At 38.9% G+C, this 7810-nt stretch overlaps 1 protein-coding gene across 2 annotated transcripts in view; it reads right to left on the bottom strand.

Annotated features, from left to right (window-relative positions):
- The window catches only part of LOC116103646 (retinal dehydrogenase 1), a 142159-nt gene extending 135352 nt beyond the window's left edge, over positions 1 to 6807 (bottom strand). The window contains exon 1 of one of the 2 annotated variants that reach the window (XM_031389896.1): positions 6720 to 6807. The gene's annotated coding sequence lies outside the window, so the exon portion shown is untranslated. The remainder of the gene's footprint in view (positions 1 to 6719) is intronic. The other variant, XM_031389899.1, reaches the window with a different exon arrangement.
- Between the last annotated feature and the right edge of the window lie 1003 nt (positions 6808 to 7810).

The raw sequence follows: 7810 nt of genomic DNA, 5'->3' as shown, positions 1-7810 counted from the left end.
CACACACACACACACACACACACACACACACTCTGGGTCCTATTGATCCTTTAGTTATATATATTATGGCTTCTAGTTTAGGGCTTTTATGGGATTCCTGAATATGAGATTCAGTGGGTCTTTACATTTATATCTATTTCTTGTGCCTTCTTTTGGTATTTTTTGCTTCTGTTTAATTGTTTTGTCCTAGTCCAATGTATTAGTCTTATTTTATCTTATTATATTTTATCTTATTATTATAACTTAGAAGCTTGTTTGTAATAAGAGACAGAAAGGGGGTGAATCCAGAAGGGAGGAGAGGTGGGGAGGAACTGGGACGAATAGCGGGAGGGGGAACTATAATCAGGATAGATTATGTAAGGAGGGAAAAGCTATTTTAAATAAAAGGATAAAAAATAATATACTACAGAACTACCCATGACTTTATTAACATAGTTTATTATTTATAACATATGCAAACACTCTGGAGTCTGGGACTCACTGAGATTTTCTGTTTTGTTCTCTCTGTCTTCACTTTTGATACATATATTAAAATTATCCACACTAGCAACATAAAATTTACAAAACAACAAAGATTATGTAGTACTTGAAATAATTCCTTGGAGAAATGGAGACTTTTTAAGGATTTGAGACATAGGGAAGATTTTTTTAGAGGCTTGTTTTTAATACAACAAAAAACATGCAATAGACCAAATGTTGCCTGGATGAAGATAAAAACAGTTGTGATTTAAACTATACTTCTAGGAATGAAATGTGTTATAGGAATCCACTGTTATAAAGTGAGAATTTGTATTTCATCTCATCCAAGACAAATACATAAGAAAATATCCTCTGTCCTGGGCTACCTTGTCTGGACTCAGTGGGAGAGGATGCGTCCAACCTTGCAGAAACACTAATTACCAGGGTGGAGGGATACCTAGGGGGTCCACCCTCTCAGAGGAGGAGGGGATAGGGGATGGAGGAAGGATTGTGGGAGGGGGTGACCGGAAGGCGGGAAGTGAGCAGGATGTAAAGAGAATAAATAAAAATATAAAAATAAAAGTAACAAAGTGAGAGCTTGATAATACTTTTTTATTTTTAAGAAAACAAATTTATGTGTGTGTGTAAAATAGAAAATAAAAATTTTATTCTACTGAGGAGATTCTTTATTTTGAGTAGCCATGTGAATAGAATTCTCCATGCTTTGTCCAGTAAATTTCCTGATAATGTAGCAACATCAAACTCTCAAAGCAAGCACTATTGTGACTGGTATTTATTGAAAGCCTACCAAAATCCAGCTCATATTCTCTAGGTGCCAGCAAGCTTTACACATAAGCATGAGTGGACAGGTTGTTGGTCCTATTTCTTATTGCTTTGTGTTCTACAACTGGAGCCATATATCACACCTCTGACACAGGCTGGCATTGTCAGAGTCTATCCTGTGTATATTCATCCCAATCCCCAGGAAGGTCTTGCATTTCACTAGCTTTGAATATTCAAGAAATGTTTAGGTGAACTTCAGCCTTCAGAATATCAGTGATAATATAAGAATAAATAAATAAGGATAACATAAGGAAAATAAATAAGGATAAATATAATAAAGACAAATAAATATGGAAATATAGAAATGAAAAGAATGATAAATTTTTTATTTGTAAAACAATGATTTAAAACTCAATTACATTAACATTTTTATTAATGATGTGATAAGCACTTATAATCAACACATAATGTAAACATTGAAATAGAAAATAGATATTTTTATGAGCTTTAGATGTCATGCTCTCTATGTATGTATATATGCATGCTTCTGTGTACATTGAACATAATCAGAGTATTTCTTCTCATGTATAGAGCATGGCATCTTCTCTTTTGGATATTAGTATGGCAAGATATCTTCCATTGTTAAAGACAGTAATACTTTTATTTTTAAAGGCTGCAATGGTTTAAGCTGCTTTTTCAGAATGTTCCAATGGGTTTGGGAATATATCACAATGTCCTAGTCACAGTAAGTACAGCATAGCACTGCACATAACATCAGGGTATGTGGTGTGGTGGTGTATGCATATGTGTGGGGATAGGAGAAATGATAACAACCATAGTAAGTCTCCTATATTAATGTAGTCAATAGTGTCTTCAGTTGTAGCCTTAGGACAATTTTAATAAGGAAAACTGTGTAAAAATAGTTCATATTTTGAAGAGGAAAATGCTTCTTTGCTATAGTAGTCTTTAGGAAAATTTTTCCAATTTTAAAGCATGACTCAGTGGTCTGGTATGCTAAGAATTCAGACTTGCATAGCAAAACTGGCTGCCACAATCCATTACCAATATCCCTAAAAGACCAACACTGACCAGAGATTATATTGTTTGTTACAAATATCAACTGACCAGAGTTTAAGCAAGTCTCCTGAAACACATTCCAAATTAAAATCTATATAGGCAGCTTTGCTTAGAAGTCCCAGAAGATGAAAGTGTGAAGTAAGAAGAGTAAATTCCACAGAGCAAGGTCTTGATCCACAGTGCAAATGGAGCTGAAACAAAGACAACCCTATCTGCCCAGGCCCTCTGAACATTCTGTACTACCATAAGCGGAGACTTGGTTTATCTGTATTTAACTAAATAACAAAGAGAAGAGTATGGATGGGGGAAATGGCTCAGAAACCAAGGACAAAGTCATCCAGGAAATGCATTTGAGTGTGTTGTGCAGGAAAATTTCCCAGCAGCTAAGATGTATGGATGGGCCATGAAGAGTAGATCTGAAGGAGACACCACAGAACCCACTCCAAAATCAGGAATGAAGGAAAGGGAGCCAGCAGTCAAGTTTATCGAAGAAAATGTGTTTTAAAGGTAAATGGGAGTATTTGGGTAGACAATGTAGATTGAAAAGGATGTACTATGTAAATGGAATGGAACATAAGATACTGCACTCATTGTTACTTACTGCTGCTGTTGTTTGTGTTCTGTCTTGTTTTGTTCTGAGACAGGGTTTCTCTGTGTAGCCCTGTCTGTCTTGGAACTCACTCTTTAGACCAGGCTGGCCTCCAACTCATAGAGAACCGCCTGCTTCTCCTGGAACCACTGCCCAACTAACATATTTCACTTTAAAACTTAAAATTTGGGATAGGATTCTATGACTATGTTGACTAACAGGAAGAGACAAAGCAACAATTAAAACAGCTGTAATCGAACTCTAAGACTCCACTTTGTCCACTGAGTGAAAGTTAGGAAAGCGTCACAAATGGTACTGAACGCTGATGTACAAAGTTAATGTAGCAGTGCCACCAGATGTTTACATTTGAAAGATAATGATAATCAGGGCATTCTGTGGAGACAGGACTTCAGACCTAAGCCTGATGTGGGCAGTAGACACTGACACTGTCAACACATCCAGAGTTCTTACTCATTGGGTCTTTCCCCTTTGCAGTAGCAGTAGGGCAAGCTGAAGACTGCCATCTGTGATTGTAATGAGACTTAAGCAGAAGCATATGGGTGACTTCTAGGAAATCTTACTTATTGAATTAGAGAATAGTATATAAGTGGCTTTCATCTTTTTTCTTGTTTTAATTATAATGCAATGGTTTAAGATACTATCGCTATTTTGTGGTCAAAAGGAGTCCAAAAGAGAGCCAGAAACATACCCTGAATGTCACAGGAGTGCTGTGCCAATGGAAACATTAACTCACCATTAAGCACTCTGTCAAGGTAAAATATAAACTCCAACATTTAAGCAATTTAAACTGAATTGCTCTTATAATTAATGATTTCTGGAAACTAATATAGAAAACTAGTGATATAGTTTGGGAACTAATTCATGGGGATCACACAGAATGAGGAAATGGCAGGTAGGAACAGACAGCCCAAACTTATAAAGTTTGCCAATGGGAGAATCCCCAGGGCCAAGGAGACATAGGAAAGGTTGACAATTGGAGGATCATTCTGGGGTCTCAAGTCATGAAGAGTCCATTTTTATGGTAGATCTTCTACTACTTATGTCTCACTTATTAATCATTAAATTCTTAAAAGGGGGAACAAAATACTCAAGGGAAGAAATACAGAGACAAAGTATGGAGCAGAGACTGAAGGAAAGGCCATCCAGAGACTGCTCCACCTAGGGATCCATCCCATATACAGACACCAAACTCAGACACTATTGTGGATGTCAACAAGTGCTTACTGAGAGGAGCCTGATATAGCTGTCTCTTGAGAGGCTCTGCCAGTGTCTGAAAAATACAGAGGTTGATGCTCTCAGTCAACCATTGGACTGAGCACAAGGTCCCCAATGGAGGAGCTAGAGAAAGGACCCAAGGAGCTGAAGGGGTTTGCAGCCCCATAGGAGGAACAACAATATCAACCAACCAGAGCTCCCAGGGACTAAACCACCAACTGAAGAGTACACACAAGGGACCCATGGCTCCAGCTGCATATGTGGCAGAGGATGGCTTTGTAGGCCTTAGGTTCTGGGAAGGCTCGATGTACCAGTGTAGGGGAATGCCAGAGCAGGGAGGCAGGGGTGGGTGGGTGGGGAACACCCTCATAGAAGCAGGAAGAGGGAGGATAGGTTAGGGGGTTTCCAGAGGAGAAACTGGGACAGGGGATAACATTTGAAAAGTAAATAAATAAAATATCCAATAAAAAACAGAAAAAAAATCATGAAATTATTTTAATCCTCCTCACCTTTTCAAGTGCTTGCTGTACAGGCTTTTATTCATATTCATGTGTAGTAACCCCACAACCCCACTTTCAATATATTTTAAATATCACACCATTTTCAAAGCCTCCTTCAGCTCTTCAGCACTCAGTACAGAAGATTCTTCTAGTCTTCCTTTTTTTCTTTTTTTTTTTCCTGGATTATTTTGTAGCAAGTGCTATTTTAGATATATTGTCAGTTTTAGTTTTAACTGGAGTAAGTACACAAGATGCTTCACTTTTCTCAAGTCACCAACTCTAGTCATTATTTCATTATGAATTACACCTTTCGTATATGAGCCTTTTTGGTTGAGGTCACATCATATCCAAACTACACAATTCTACCATCACACCTTGTATTCATACACATCTTACAGTGAAAACAAATGCATCCAGTAAACATTAGAGGGCTTCTATCATCTTAAAGGTTCTATCGGTTTTCAAGATTCCAAGTCTATAGTCTACTCTGAGACCCATGACAAGCTCTTAGCTGTGGAGCCATGTAAAATAGAAACCAGCAAGGTACCTGCATCTAACATATACATCGATGACACAGGGTAAAAGTTCTTACTCTGAAGTGATGATGAGGGACCTAGAAATGTAGAATGGGGCAAAGCAAGACTGAAACCTGTCAGGGCAAGCACTGTCATTAGGTGTCTGACAACCAGGAAACATGGGAGGCAGAATGGTGTGTGTGCCAAAGATTTGGTAAGCCTTATTCATGAGTCCAGGCAATCTGCAGCCTGTATAGACTCTCTCTTTGTGGACTCTGGTTACCATGTGCTTCTTTCCATAGCAGACTTTCTACATGCTTGGAAGCTCTTCCTGGGAGCAATTGCTTTTCCAGTGATTTCCTGTGAGTTTCCACTCAAGGTTTGTCTTCAGTCTCACAGCTTCATGCATCATCCTGTCCTTTTCAAGTGTACAGTATACATCATCTGCTACAATTTTTACTGAAGAATTTGTGTTACTCTTAAACAAAGAGAATGCAAGGCCATTTTCAATGCCTTCTAACAAACTTTACTTCCTTGGGCAATCATAATTGGATTATCAATATCAGGACCTGTACATGCTGCTTGCTATGCTCCTTAATATACTTCCGTTAGTTTGTTGTTGAAACAATTACATCTAGAAGAGACTTAACCTATAAAACATTAGAGGTGAAATTTTTTTCTTTAGCAAAGTATGACAAGGATACAATGACAGTTGTAAAAGCTTTGGGCAGTTGGTCAAAGACTTGGAGGGTCTATAAACCCTGCTCAGAGTTTTTGAGTGATTAACTTACAGTATTTAGGTATTTAGAAACCTATGAGGTTTGAAAAGTATGGCAAGGCAATTCAGAATCTGAAGTTTACTAGTATGGTGGCCTGACAATTTCACATTCGTTTTAGAGACTTCCTTTCTTTTCTGTGTGAAAGTGTTTTAGCTACTGAAGATCACCTGGAGGCATTGTCATTAAAAGTTGACTTTGAAAATTCAAATATATACCAAGCCCAAAATCCAACCTTAGCAAAGAAGAAAGAAAAACCTCATTGTGTAAGTTTCAGCTGTCTTGACTGGAAGACAGCAAAACCTCACAGGTCACTTACTTGGTCATATCTTGATAACAAAATCTATCCAGATAGGCCCAAAGCACTCCTTACCTAGATGGAAATGATTTCTTAATTCAAATCTTTGACTCTTATATTCATGATTTAAATGTTTTAATTTTAGAGATACAGATCTTCCCAGTTGGTGTAAACTCCTGAGGAATTTACTAATACATAAAGAGCATGAGAGCATAGAGGCCATCTTCCTTCTCTGTCACGTGTAGAGACCACAGAAGGATAGTTTCCTTCCTCCAGACTGTGTCCAGAGTGACTCTGAAGCTCAGAGCAAACAGCCATCTTGGATGTGCTCTTGCCACTACCCTTCCTGGCTCCTGCTTTGAACTTCTCAACTCTGCTTATAATCTCCAGCTAATTATAGACGACTTCATCTTTTAATCTCCTTTCTCCTTCCTGACACTGTTATCCTCTCCCCTTACTCCCAATTCTTTTCTCCAGATATCATACCTTTCTTTGACTCCATTCATGGGGGCATTTCCCAGCTTTCTTCCAGTTGTAAAATCCACTCTGTCCCTCTTTCTTGCTTCTGAGTTCCCCAGCCAGCACCAGACTCCTCCCCATACAGTTCTATCCACCCCTCAGCTTGTCTTCCAGGCCTGGATGTTCTCTTTTGGCTGTTCCCCCAGGCAGGCTCACTTCTGGGCTCTGTCTCTGCTGTGAGAGAGATGGTTCCAGTTCCTTAGGACATACTCAGCTTTGCCAAAATTCTCTGCCTTTAGATGGCTTCTCCAGTTTCCCCACTGAGACAGATGATATTTCGTGGCCTAAGTTTTTCAAAGTCGGGCTGAACAGGTTGCTTAAAGCTGATGATCAGGCTTTGATGTTGCTTTTCCTTCAAGAAATTCTTCCACCTGGAATGTCCTATTACATTGAGAGGGTATTAAAATGCATCCATTCCTAGAGAATTAGATTTAGATGGTCTTTGTGGATGTTGGAATTATTTAACTGTTCACAAGACAATTCTAACGCATGTGTCTAGGTTTTTGAACCAGAGCAGACACTGCCACCCTGTTTGTTCTTACATGCCTTCTTTCTGAAGGAGTTAAGATTTGTGTTACTTTTCAGCTCTTGTCCTCAGCCATAGTTCACCCCCACACTGGCAGAGACAGAGTGTGCCTTCATAGCTTTCCAAGACAGTTGCAGAGAAGGCTGGCAATATAACAAAGCCTGGTAGACTGCCAAAGAAAGGTTGATAAAGGGAATTAGAAAGGCTCGGACTAAGGGAAGCATTGCCAGCTGCCTGGTCCTGGAGACCGAGGGAACGTAACAGTAGGCAAGGATCCTGAATGCGTTAGTCTGGCTTTTGTCCTGTTTTTCCTTTTACCTGTGATTGCAGAAAAATGGAGATGGACTTGGAAATCTTCCAGTCAATGAGGAAACTAGGGCAGAAGAGATTGTTACCTGAAAAAAAATGCTTCTGTATGAAGACAGAAATGTGGTGGTGGGGAAAAGTCAACTTCCTAATAAGACAATGTCCTTCTCCTGAAACACACACACACACACAATACATGCACATGTGTACATGTATGAAGGAACAT

This window comes from Mastomys coucha, unplaced genomic scaffold (genome assembly GCF_008632895.1).
Source record: "Mastomys coucha isolate ucsf_1 unplaced genomic scaffold, UCSF_Mcou_1 pScaffold21, whole genome shotgun sequence".
In the NCBI taxonomy this organism is placed as follows: domain Eukaryota; kingdom Metazoa; phylum Chordata; class Mammalia; order Rodentia; family Muridae; genus Mastomys; species Mastomys coucha.
Note: the sequence above shows the minus strand (reverse complement) of the source record. Positions and strands in the feature narration are given on the sequence as shown.